General features: G+C 44.5%; 1 pseudogene; it reads right to left on the bottom strand.

Annotated features, from left to right (window-relative positions):
* Window positions 1-370: 370 nt before the first annotated feature.
* Window positions 371-487, bottom strand: LOC136647230 (5S ribosomal RNA; annotated as a pseudogene).
* Between the last annotated feature and the right edge of the window lie 13,400 nt (window positions 488-13,887).

Raw genomic sequence — 13,887 nt, 5'->3', positions numbered from 1 at the left:
TTTGGCAGCAGTATGGGCCAATAGGATTGTGCTGTGAGTGTCCCAAGTCTAATTGACCCAGACTCAAACAGAAGGCATTTAATAACAAGTTCAAAGGTATGCAGGATTGGATTGTCGCGTGGAAGCGTTTGCGTCAACTGATCTGAGAGCAAAAGGATACTTCTGCGAGGGCTAACATTTTGAGACCAAGTATAAAAACAAATCAATTGTATGACTTATTAATAAGTGGCCACATTTAGGACAAGGTCAGGCTGACATTAGCTCTGTGAGCTTGGAAATAATCCCTCTGTCCTGCTGCATCTGACTGAAATGGAAGTTTTTGTCACGGGCAGATGGTTGGCAACCTTCAGTCTCGAAAGACTATGGTATAAGCCTACAGCATCCAGTATTCCCAGGCGGTCTCCCATCCAAGTACTAACCAGGCCTGACCCTGCTTAGCTTCCAAGATCAGATGAGATTGGGCATGTGCAGGGTAACAGTTGTGGGTGCCATTTCAGGAGAGCCAAGCAGGCCTGCAACTAGTGATCTCACTGGCTCAATGGAAAAAAAAAAAGGATGACTGTGTTGCTAAACACTGCTATAGTTAAGGAGAGGAGTTTTTAAAAAGAACATAAATAGGTTACATTTCCATAATATACCTTTGAATATACACTTAAGTCGGTTTTTAGGCTTTGATGAATGGCAAACAAGTCTGCCTCACACACCAAAATCTCTTGCTGCTCTTGAAATCCAAATGAGCAGAATGATTTTATAGCATTTTAAAGATTTTGAACTTTCCAGGTGTGCTCATCTGAATGAACATTTCTGTGAGGTTATTTGTTGTTATTGCCATTTTTCAGGTGGGGAGCTAAGACCACAGTCCTCACCAGGGGACCTGCTGAACTGAATAACACCGACATCTTTCCCCGGAGTGCCCATGCTGGATCAGATGCCACACCAATTGCAGCCATTGGACTCACCATCAGCAAACACCTTCCTGCTGCTACTGACAGGAAAGCAATAATTAAGCCTGTTGCTGTGAAGTTCCCTTTTAAAAGTGGCTGCAAATCCTGCCTCCCAAGAGGACACCTGTGTGAGCCTTTCTATTTTGACATGGCAACGGGGATGACAGAAACGAGTTCTGGGTGGGGAGGAGGCTGGAGCCACACAAGCCTCCAAGACTTAAGAACCAGTGATGTGAAGGCTGGGGGAAATTCCCAGACTTAAGGGAATGCCAAAAAATTAAGAATCAATTTTTTAAAAAAAGAGAATTTGGAATTTTTAAAAAAAATAAAACATAGATACAAAATTGGGAATTTTCTATACATCCTTAGTGTGTCATTTTTAACTTTTTTTTAAAATTCAAATGCCGGTCTGTTCAAGCATGCTCCAGAATCTTTTCAGTTCTGATTGATGGTGGTTCTAGCATAGTCCAGTAAATGTCAGATGAAGCCTGATCTGTGTTTATTAGTCATAGCAGTGTGCCAGGAATGCTGGTGTGCAACCTGTGCACATAATAATAATAATAATAATAATAATAATAATAATAATAATAATAATAATAATAATAATAATAATAATAATTACTACTACTACTACTATTACTACTACTACTACTACTACTACTGTATTGGCAACCTTCAGTCTCGAAAGACTATGGTATCGCGCTCTGAATGGTGGTTCTGGCACAGCGTCTAGTGTGGCTGAAAAGGCCAATCCGGGAGTGACAATCCCTTCCACACCGGGAGCAAGTGCAGTCTGTCCCTGGTCTGTCTCCCTGACTATGGGCCTTCCTTCTTTGCCTCTTAGCCTCAGACTGTTGGCAAAGTGTCTCTTCAAACTGGGAAAGGCCATGCTGCACAGCCTGCCTCCAAGCGGGCCGCTCAGAGGCCAGGGTTTCCCACTTGTTGAGGTCCATCCCTAAGGCCTTCAGATCCCTCTTGCAGATGTCCTTGTATCGCAGCTGTGGTCTGCCTGTAGGGCGCTTTCCTTGCACGAGTTCTCCATAGAGGAGATCCTTTGGGATCCGGCCATCATCCATTCTCACGACATGACCAAGCCAACGCAGGCGTCTCTGTTTCAGCAGTGAATACATGCTAGGGATTCCAGCACGTTCCAGGACTGTGTTGTTTGGAACTTTGTCCTGCCAGGTGATGCCGAGGATGCGTCGGAGGCAGCGCATGTGGAAAGCGCTCAGTTTCCTCTCCTGTTGTGAGTGAAGAGTCCATGACTCGCTGCAGTACAGAAGTGTACTCAGGACGCAAGCTCTGTAGACCTGGATCTTGGTATGTTCCGTCAGCTTCTTGTTGGACCAGACTCTCTTTGTGAGTCTGGAAAACGTGGTAGCTGCTTTACCGATGCGCTTGTTTAGCTCGGTATCGAGAGAATGAGTGTCGGAGATCGTTGAGCCAAGGTACACAAAGTCATGGACAACCTCCAGTTCATGCTCAGAGATTGTAATGCAGGGAGGTGAGTCCACATCCTATATACCGCCTTTTTTGGTCGTCAGATTTCTTCTCAGACTTTAATTCAAGGTGGTTTACATAGGCAGGCAATACTAAATCCCAATAGGGATTTTTACAATTGAAGAAGGTTCTGTCTTTCAAGAACCACAACATTTCAGATGGATCTTTAATGATCTGGTATCTCATTCTGGCCTCCATTTTCCTCCCACACAGGCTGACAGTGGCCAAAGAGCAGGTGGAATAACTCAGTATAACTCGGCTGGGCTTGTCAGCTGCTTCAAGGTCTTGCCGTTCAGGGTGCCGGTGGCCTCGAACTGGCGACCTTCAGATGTTATCTTCAGGCAAACGGAGGCTCTACCCTCTAGACCAGGTCTCCTGCCCAGACAAAATGACCAGACAAAATGACATCGCACCAGTCACCCGTGTTGATTCCTGAATAAATATTGTTTATTTTTGGTTTGGGAACCATTCTGTATGTGCCTTATTATTCATGTTTGTATCATTTTTTCCATTTAGTTATTAGGACCAAAATATATGATTTATATTTTGTATTGGAAGATTTTTTACAATTTAGTTTTTCATGTATAATTATCTATATACATTACTTTTTAGCAGCACACACAATCCAATGCACTTTTTCCCCTTAATTTATACTGTTTTGGGTGCTACTGGGAATTTTTGCAAAAATTTGGGAATTTTTTGGCCACCCTGGGAATAGGTGGCATCCCTACTTCACATCACATCTAAGAACCCCAATTGCTGGTAATGAGCAGAGTGAAAAGCAGAGGACTTTGACTGAGCAGCTGGAAAGTTAGAGGCCTAAGGAGGCAGGTCTGTAGGAGAATTTGGATTGGGGGTCTGTGATTGCCTCCCCTCTCTCTTAACACTGAGACATCTTGCACAAGTTCTGGACTTGACAATTGTCTGGGAAAGGGAGTGACCAGTCCTTCCCCCATCACTTTTCAATAGAGGAAAGGTCATTGTCTAGGCGTCAGTGGATCCCTCAGAGCACCAGGAGGGAGTAACTTGGGCATGAGCCACTAATAGTGATGTAAGTTAAGGGCAGTGGCGTAACTCTGGCATCCAGGGCTGTGACTCGCCACATTACCCCCCAGAAGTGCCTGACCTGGAAGTAACTGCAGTGATGTGATAACATGACTGCCAATTACTTCCGAGTTAAGGCACTTGGAGTGGTTGTGAGCTGCTCTGAGCAGCTAACTGCTTTTTTCGCTAAAAAACCCACTCCAAGTGCCCATGAGACAAGGTGCCAAATGTAAGACAAGGTACTGTGGTGGTCAGGAGGCATTCTTGCTGATGCAACTCCCTCCCCCATGCCATGGACAGAGAGACATGGTGAATGGGCAGGCTCCACCTCAGGATCCACCCTCAGGGGTGTGGGTTGGCAGTCTCTCAAGGCGTTGTATTTGGGGCACTGTACCCCCTCATCTCCTTAACTAAGTCACTAGGTAACGGCTCCCCCTCTTCCTGGATTTGGGGATACTGGGGATTCCCGTGTTTCTGCATGGTGTTTACTTGTATTACAAGACTGAGACAAGGTTAAGCTTGTGTTGCAAGACTGAGAAGTACTGACTTGGTTGTTGTCACTCACAGAGTATGTGGCCAGATATCTGTAGACATTGGGATTTATTCACCAGTGACTAGGAGCCCACTCTCATGCACACTTCTGGTACAGTGCATGTCTCCCCTGCTGGCTTTTAGTCATGAGCGTAAAGTGCCAGGATCTCAGACTAGAGACTCTGGCAGTTGGATCCCAGGCACCTTACTGTCTACCACACTTTAGCTTGTCAGAAGAGAGAACTGTTTTTCTGCTCTCTGCTGCCCTTAACCACTGCTAATGCAGCAGGTTCCACCTTTTAGGTCAGTTGTCGACACAAGGGAGTAGACTGGGCTCCACTTGACCCTATAAAGACTTAGACCAGTGATTTTCAACTAGTGTGCAGTGGCCCATTGGTGTGCTGCCAGTGGCCTACAGATGTGCTGCAGGAGTTTGGAGGAGGGTCATTTATGAGTAGTGCCACTGGGGGGTGTGAGGTCCCCACCAGCAGCATGGTGTGTGTTGTCAGAAAAACCTATGGTGTGCCTTGACAATTTTAGCTCCTTGTCATTGTGCCATAAAATGAAAAAGGTTGAAAACTGCTGCCTTAGACTCTGGCCAGTCATGCAACTTGTTGCTTGCAAGAAGACCATGTTTTTCCTCCACAACCTTACCCCTGCCTGTAAGTGCCACAGGTGACATAGCTAATCACAGAGTAGGTTTCCTTGCTTTGGGATACTATTTATATGGATTGGGAGTAGGAAAACTCACTTTTTGTTGGCTCCATATTTGTGTGTACATCTTGTGCCAAGAAAGTGAAAAGTCACCATGGGGAAGTGTTTGGCACCTGGAAATGTGTTTGCAAATCCAAAAAGTGGGGAGAGGGGGAATGCACATACATACATATACACTGCCGGTACTAATGATAACATTTGGTCATAAATTTGTAGTCAGTTAAGTAGCCAGAAAACAAAGGAATGCATGACTTTTTTAAAAAACAGAAATCATACTAGGCACTATAAATTTGACTCCAGAAATATGCGAGACAAGATATTCCTTTCATCATGTCCATCCACCCACACAAGTGGCTACAAAAACATTATAATCAGGAACAATTTCATGACATTAATGTCAAGAAGAGAGAATTCAGCCAGGTAACTGGAAACTAGTACAAGAATACATGATTTTTTTTTTTTTTTAAATGCTCATCCTGGTAAATGAACAAAGGGAGCATCTGGGAGCTAAAGTCATTTCTATTTTCGAGGGCTCTCTTTGACAATACACTGAATTTCAGACCTGCAGCTTTGCAACTGCTACATGGATCCCTGTCATCTCTAGAGCTGTTTTGCAGCTATTGGATCATTGAAAATCCAGGAGAGAGCTGAACTGCTGGTCTAAAATCCCAATGATAACGTTAACAGACTAGGTAATTGAGGTTATTATGGATGCATTAGACACACAGACAAACACATACAATTACAAGGAATGCAAAGATAAGCATGCACACAGGAACTAAAGTCTTCCAGCACTATCAGCAGGGAATAGAGATTTTTTTTTTTTACTGCAGCAGTGGCTTAACATGAAAACGCTCCCCTCCCCCTTTCATTTTATTTTCCAGGTAGCACACTAACAAGATCTGGGAATAGGTATTAGCAGAGGGTAGGGGAAGAGAAAATTGGAAACTATATATTTACGATAATTTGCACTTAAAATAAGCAAAGGTGGACCTAATCACTAACCTGCCTTTTAACAACATTCTCAAAGCGTTTAGGGCTCAGTTATTGCTTTGAGTCTGGGGAGCACATAATGTGGGTTGAACATAAATTACTCTGCTGGCAAGAAGATAATAAGAGAGTTCATCATTACAGAGCGCAGTGTTCTAAAATAGAATCAACATGCACACAAATTTCTATTGCTCACTGTCAATACACACCTGAAACACAGTTTCAGAAAAGGCTGCATTTGGGATGGAATAGAAGTTTCAGAATCTAAACTGTAGACTGTAGTCTCTAAAGTTTACGGCTGCAGAAAATATAATAAATACTTCTGTGTGTTTTCCCCAAGCCTCTTCCTTGATCATTGAAACACTGCAGGGACAGCAGTAGTGTTCCTGGGGGCGGGGGGAGCGCTGGGGCGCCACGCCTGTGAGGTCTGTGGGGCAGTACTGCCACCCATGCAGTCTCACCGCTCAGGTATGGGGTTCTTTTGAAAGAGAGATCACTGGAAGCTTATGGTGTCTTTGTAATAATTGGCTTTATTTACAAATATACACATTTAACACAGGTCAAGACAAGAAGCATGTGTACTTCTACAAGGCAGCAGATCACATCAGATCCCAAAGCGAAGCATCACAACACTCAACTCTTTTACAGCTTCCAGCCCCCCCCCCAACTGCAAAACTGTTGTTTCTTCAGACACCTCAGAGGCATCACCTCGTCCAACTTCTGATGGCTTTCCAGATTCTATACTTTCCAAAGCTAACTCTGTATATAAAGATTAATTCCCATTAAGGACCATCTACTTGCCATTAAGGAACATTAACCTAGGCCCCAATAAGCCTTGCACTGCCAAACTAGCATTCTAGCAGTTTAAGGTCCTTCATGGTGGTATGAAATCCAGGCCACTGTTGTGCACTGCTGGGCAAGAGGCATGATGCACATGACAGCAACTCTAAGAGGCTCTTCAAGCATAGGTAAGTTGGCAGCAGGGAGGGCTGTGGGCAGAGGGTGGAAATGGGGTGAGTTGGAGAGGGAGGAGGTGGATTGGTATACACTGGATCTTATCCCCCATTTGTATTCCCTCCTCTCCTCAGACTTGCACCAGCTATATAGCTGTCATAGGTCTGAGGAGACCCATAGGTGATCAGGCAGTCTACAGGTTGGGGGGAGGGTTAGTAAAAATACCTTTAAAATTAAAAATATTTTTACTTATCTTTCACAGGCTGTCTGATCACTCCCTACTACAGCATGCAATGTGCACTCTGTTGATCACAGTGGAAAATAGTCCAAGATGCCTAACTGCCCAATCCCATCTCCCACCACTTTACAGCATGCAGCCGCACCAATGGATGTGCTTTGGTGCTGCAAGGAGCCAGAGGCCCTACATGCACACAGTGGTTCCCAGATGTTCCACCAGAGCAGATAGGTCAGTGGTGGGGGCACTTTGGGGGAGGATTGTGGCCCGTTTGGGCAGGGACCAAGCTGGGCAGGGGATGGGAAAGGGAGGATCTCAGCAGTGGCAGCACACACTGAGATCCTATCCCCCTTTTCCCACCTTGAGCTGTCTGGGTCTTCATGGACTTACACCAGCAAAATAGCTGGTATAAGCTATTACACATCATCACATGCAACTTGTGCTCCTTTGGAAGTGCTGTGGGCTGGCAGGGGATAGGATTGGGCCCAATTTATTGGTTATTGTTTACTAACATTTCTCTCATTGCAGTCTAGTATGTCCTAGCACATGCTTTGGCATTTTCTGATTTTCTGTGCTGAAGTCCTTTGCCAGGCTGGGACAATAGCAATTGACTCAATGGTATGTTTTGCAGCCAATTACTCCAGCATCTGTCAGTAGATTTCAGATTTCTTTTCCAATAACTATGGGGAGTTCCTTTTAAAACAATACTTAGCGGCACACGGTTTGCAATAACCTTGAAAGACTGCAGCGGGCACTCACAGGAGAATAGACTGTGGAGGGACATTATCATCAAATAAGTGATACTTTGACAAAATGACAGTATTAAGCCAGAAGCTCCTATAATTCTCCATTTTAAAATCTCCAGCCCGTAATTGTGTAGAAAGTGCTCAGGTTCAGACAAAGCAAAGGCATCCCTCTTCAATATGGGGTGTGAATTGATTTTCTCTTACAAACCCATGGAAGGAACCCCAATCTGCATACAGTAATCTGTTTGAATTGTCTTTTAGCTAGTTGTTTCCCAAGCGTAGTGCCTTTGGTTTGATGTATGTGCAAATATTGCATTGATCCCCCTTCCTGGTTGTTAGACTTTTAGCTCCATAATAAAAGTTATATATTGTTGCACCCATAGACAGTACTTGCCTTCCACCTCATTTTATGTCAGTCCACTGAATTAAGCTTATGAGCCACTGAGTATATGTGTGTGTTGCAACACGATGGATGCAATGAAACAGTCAGTTTCCACCTACACAAGGGAGGCATTCTCGGCTTTATGAAATATTAGACCATGGTGTATTAATAGGCAGTCGTATTTTAGAAATCAATTGACTCATATTCCAGTCTTAAATAATTTTTTTTTTTTTGGGGGGGGGGGCTAATGCTAGACATTTTAAACCATGAATACCGCACAAAAATTATGCACTGGAAAAAAAATTAAAGAACCACTAGTAAGTCCCCATACTTGATAAATCAAAGCCAGTTCAGATATTTAGAAACTGCAGGGGCTTCGGAAGTATGTCTTGTGTGACCTGTGATTTCCCCCCCGCCCCCAGAAACATAAGAAACATTGGCATGAAAAATAGTTCCTAATTACTGGTTTTGATTCCACTTCCACAGTAAGAGATTGTTAGAAGTATCTTTGCAACAATTACAAGGAAGCCAAACGGATCCTGTAGGCATTCAGATATGCTACTTGTTCTCATTTCACCTATGATCAAACACCTGCCAAGCTTAATTTGTGTTTGTGTGTCCTCCAGAAACAGGACGGTTCAAATTGGGATAAGAAGAGACAAAATAATTGATGTACCTCTCCCTTTGATATCTTATTTGCAAAGACTGTGTAATTACTTGTCAGCCCACGCCTGGCTCTACGTCAAATAAAATGTGTTAGTATTCTTCTTTCATTCTTCTTGTTTTAATTGTACTGACAATCCATTTCTCTGAAGATGCATCACAAAGAAAACCCCAGCAACGTGCACTTCAAGGGGCTGGTTTTGTGGCCTTTGAAATTAATGGTAAAGCTTCCAGAGACTCCAGTGGATGTGGTGGGAGTGAAATGGAGAGAAATGTAATAGAATTACTGTTGTTCTGTACTGCAAGCATCCAACAGTGTATGTGTGTGTGCATGAGGGGGAGTTGGGGTGTCCACTCAGTGGCGTCACTAGGATTTGTGTCACCCGGTGCGGGAGGCCTGTGCGTCACCCTATGTAGTGGGCAGGGCAACGCCCCAGGTGGGTGTGGTGATGTACCATCACCCCGCCCCCCCCCCGGTTTTTTGGCTGGACTTTTTATTATAACACAGATGTTTCAATGTGGTTTGTTTCATTGCATTCTGCATGAAAGTACGCATTGATATATAACATGATGGTCTTATTCCTCCAAATTCTTATTTTAGTGATTTTGAAAACTTGTAGAATCACACACACACACACACACACACACACACACACACACACACACACCCGTGTCAACTTACTAACACCTTATTGTAGCAGTTCTCAAACTTGTAGCACTGGGACCCACTTTTTAGAATGACAATCTGTCCAGGACCCATTGGAAGTGATGTCATGGCCAGAAGCGACATCATCAAGCAAATTAAAATAATTAAAAATAATTAAATAAAAATAAAATGATTAAATAAGGGGGAGCCAGTCCTGTTCCACCAAGTGAATCTACTCTGAAGTAAGTCCTATTGTGATCAATGGGGCTTACTCTCAGGAAAGTGTGGGTAGGATTGCCGCCTGTGAGCCCAATCCTATGCGTGTCTACTCTGAAGTGTCAAAAGTGTCAAAAGAAGCACCTTCGACTTCTGAGAGCTCTGCCCTCCCTTGAATACAATACTGGAGGTGATGATGCTGGACAATTTGCATGGAACCAAAAAGGTACATAATATCTACACAGATAAAGTAAGTCCACAAGTAGTTCTAGTCTAGAGCCAGAACTAATGCTAGGGTTATGCAGATGGCGGTGGGCCTATGTAAATAGGGACGCAATCCAAAAGGTGTCTAGACCAACACAAGTCCCTTGTAAAGCACTTTTGTGCCAACTTAAGAGGAGGAAGGCTGGAGCACAGTCATGCGCCAGTCTCTGGAGACCAAATTGGGCCCCACTGTGCCAGCAGACGGGTAAGTGTGTGCCGACCTTTTCAGGCTGGCGCAGGGGTGTGAGGGGTGTGTGGGTAGGGTGAGAGGGAGGCTTGGGGCGAGGGGAGAGTGGGTGGTGGGAGGGCCCGTGGGTGGGCGGCTGGGAAGCAAGAGGCAGAGTCAGGACCTGGCAGTTATACCAGATCCTGACCCCGTTCCTGGGCAGTCTGGGCCAACTCTGGGTTGCTCAGATCTGCAGCACCTCTTTAGGTTGCGCAGATCCATTGAGGCTGCAGCAGCTCTCCCCAGGCTAAGGGGAAGTGATTCCCCTGGCCCCGGACTGAGCCGCTTGCAGCCCGAAACTGCAAGGCCAAGATTGGATGCAGGGTAGGCATGCCTCCCTCCCCATTCCAGTGCAAGTTAAGATTGCGCTGTAGATGAGTCACCAGGTGTAGAGAACTGGTTGAGTTCCCACCGCAATGGTATGCCTGAGCATGCCTTTTGGTTTTCTCCCATGTAACAAACTGGTTGGCCCTTGTTCCTTGGAGGAAAAGTGTTGCATTTGGGAACAATGAGGGTCCATCTATGCATGTGGAGGGGAGGCTACCTTGCACGTTGCCCTCCCCCCACATGCTGGGCTGCTATTGGAGCTGACCAATCGGGCAGAGCTCTGGTGTGCTGTGCAAAGGCAACACATAGGCTTCTGTCTTTCTCTTGTAGAGGGGAGATGCCTGGGCAATGTTTCAATGCGAAACCTCCCTGACAGTTGGTGGCCTTTCCCTTATTGACAAGGAGCCTGCAGACTGCGCCAACGTTTTCTCTGTGCAGAGCACAGAAACCAGCTCTACACCCCCAGGAACCTTGACTACATAGAAACCCCTCTCCCTGCAGGCTCCACCTGCTATAATGAAAGATATTTTTTGCTAGTATATCATAACATGAGGCAAAATGCCCTGACTTCCCATTACCCCTTCCACAGCCCCAGTTACAGTATTTGGGGATGGGGAAAGGGGAAGAAATGGACCAGCAATACACAGTGTATAGAGAACAGATTGTATCGGTTCTCATGGCCAGCTGCCTTCTTAGACAGACACCAAATGAATAACAATGCAAAAAATGGGCAGGGGGACACACATTGGCTCAGCAGAATCCAATGACGTTTCCCCTTTCTTGACCTTCTTCCCAGAAGACCTCTTTTTTTACTTGATAGCCTGAAGAGTGCTAACTTTAGCAAGGCCAAGATTACCATTTCATACATTCAAATGCAAGATTAAAAACTGAGCAGATAATTTCTCACATTTATCCCACAAGGGAGAAGAAAGCATTTTCGCTTGACTCACGCATGAAGCTGCTTGTGAAGAGAATCCCAAATGCGTATCATGATGGCATAGTATGTTCTAGTTCTTTTGATTTCTTATAGAATACGGGTTGAGTCTCATTATTCATGAGGGTTCTGTTCCCAGAACTCATGTGGATGGCAAAAATCACATTAAAGCAAATCCATTTAAAAAACAATGTCCTTTTAGTCAGTGATTTATAAACAGCCTTGCTGACCTTTGTGATGTTAAGCAGTCATTAAGACAACCCATCAATTACTCTCTCTCTCCAGGTGCTTAGAAAGGCTTCACTCTTAGCCAGCAACCCCTCCCTTCACCCAGAGAAGAGTGCATTCTCTGGGTGATGCTCATGTGCATTCTTGTGCTTTCATGTGCTCAGGGGGAAGGGAGGGGTCGCTTGTCTTGAAGTGAAGCTGTTCTAAGTGCCTGAAGAGAGAATGACTGATGGATTGTCAGCTGGCTGCCCTCTCTTGCATTAATGAGGCTATTGTTATCCTTTAAAGGGCCTTTCTCATCACATTGAGATAGACAAATCCATGGATAATTAGGTTATACTCATAATTGCTTGCATGACTGTCTCTCTACAACAGTAAGAAAAGCAGTTTTTAAAACTGTGATTTTAAAGGGATGCATTTTTCCCCTTCTCTAGGGATCAGCACATTCCTTCTCATTTGCAGTGGCCATTTGTGTTGAGTCAAATCCGTGTATAAAAAATCTGTGTATAACAAGGTTGGACCTGTATAAGGAGCTGCCTTTGATAGACAATCTCTTGCTCCACTTTGCCCAGTATTGTTTACTCCAGCATCTCTTGTAAGTGATGCCTTCTGCGGGGACACTGGGTGAAGGGAGGAGCCTTGGAGTGATAAGGAAGAGGCTGCAGGCAGCTCAGAAGACTTCCTGCATCCCTCAATGTGCAGCATTTTTGCAGAGCAAAGATAGGCAGAGCTATTTTTCTTTACTTTCCCTACCTTTTAAAATTGCATTCCTGGAATCTGTGGATTTGCTGTCTGCTCAGGTGAGTTTGGAACAGAATCACCCTGGATACAGGGGTACACCTGTACATGACAGCATGAGTCAGAATGGGTTGACTGACTTCTACAGTAGTTTGATGCTTAATCCCAGCAGATGACCCTATGAGATCTCAACAAATCCTTCCATATGCACACACTATTTTCTCTCAGATGTGGTTTATCCAACTGCCTGTATATGCCTCACAGCAGGCCGTGTTTAAAAGAAGTAAAATGCAGTCTTTAGCTAAAAATAAGAACCCTGAACACTACTAGATTGATTAGTTTGTTCACTGAGGCTGCCTGTGTGTTAAGATAATTTCTTAAGCAGAAGTGTTGAACTGGATGCTTTTTCCTCAGTATTATTTTTTTTTCCCCTTTGGTGCACATCAACACTTCCAATGACTGCAAGGGTAATTGTGTCTGTGTTTGCCAGGAACATTAAAATTGTTATGGTTCTCGAAGAAAATGTGCCTGGACTACTTAACTAAATGGCGTTTCACTACCGGCTCTCCTGTTGCAGACATTACAGGTAAGATTCAGTGGTGCAGGAATGATTAACCCTTTGTGCTTTTCCTGGGAAATAGTTAGAAGACAGATATAAAATAGCTTACTCTCTCCATGCTAAGAGGAGCAGCTTGGGCTCTGGTAGCAAAAGCTACTTATGACAGTGAGAGCCACAGGACCAGCAGGTGAGTTGTCCTCTCTCTTCCTCCATGTGTTGCTGATGGCCATAAGATGCCTCTGATGAATGTCTGCCTGATGCATTTCTACAAGGCATGGTTCTTCCCCTAATTACCACTACAGCTATAGTAAATGTCTTGGGAGAACTTATACAGCAGTTCAGCTATCATACCCCTGGCAAAAGCTTGTCTCCATTTAGACCTGGGCTAATGTAAAGGCTGTTCAGGCCTCCAGGCCAGAGGAGTGATCACCTCATCCCAATTAGTTGTTACAGTGCCACCATACCAGAGGGCAGCCTGGTGCCAGGTGTTGGGCAAATCAGAAAGATAATTTGGGTCCTTCAAAGGGGACTAGTGAGACTGACAAAGGCATGTTTCTGTTCCCTCTGACCTTTGCTGCTCCCGGTCCCATCTCATTCTACTCTTCCAACCTGCTCAAGTTCTGTTGTTGTTATTGAGCTGATAACTGCCTTAGCTTTTGACAACTGAAACTATTGCAGGGTAACGGAGGACAGTACAGTTGGCCCACAGTTTACACACACTTTATTTGCACAAATTCAACTACATGGGCAAAAACAAACAAAACCAGAGAAAAACAAAAAATTAAATAATTCAGGTGATTTGCCTGCCATTTCACTCACTAAATACATGCCCTGTATTTAGGAGTGAGCCTGAGATTGGAGAATAAAGCTGCAGTTCCCTCAGTGAGTCTCAGTTCCTGCATGCCACTTGTAGTTTTTAAAGAGACAGTATGTATTTTTCAGATGGAAGGGTTTTCAAGGCAATTTTGAGTATATGTGATTTTAGCTTTACACACTGACCCTGAAACGTAACCCTAGTGTAAGATGCGGGTTGATCGTATACAATC

The sequence above is a fragment of the Tiliqua scincoides genome, chromosome 3 (genome assembly GCF_035046505.1).
Source record: "Tiliqua scincoides isolate rTilSci1 chromosome 3, rTilSci1.hap2, whole genome shotgun sequence".
In the NCBI taxonomy this organism is placed as follows: domain Eukaryota; kingdom Metazoa; phylum Chordata; class Lepidosauria; order Squamata; family Scincidae; genus Tiliqua; species Tiliqua scincoides.
This window is presented reverse-complemented; position numbering and strand designations above follow the sequence as displayed.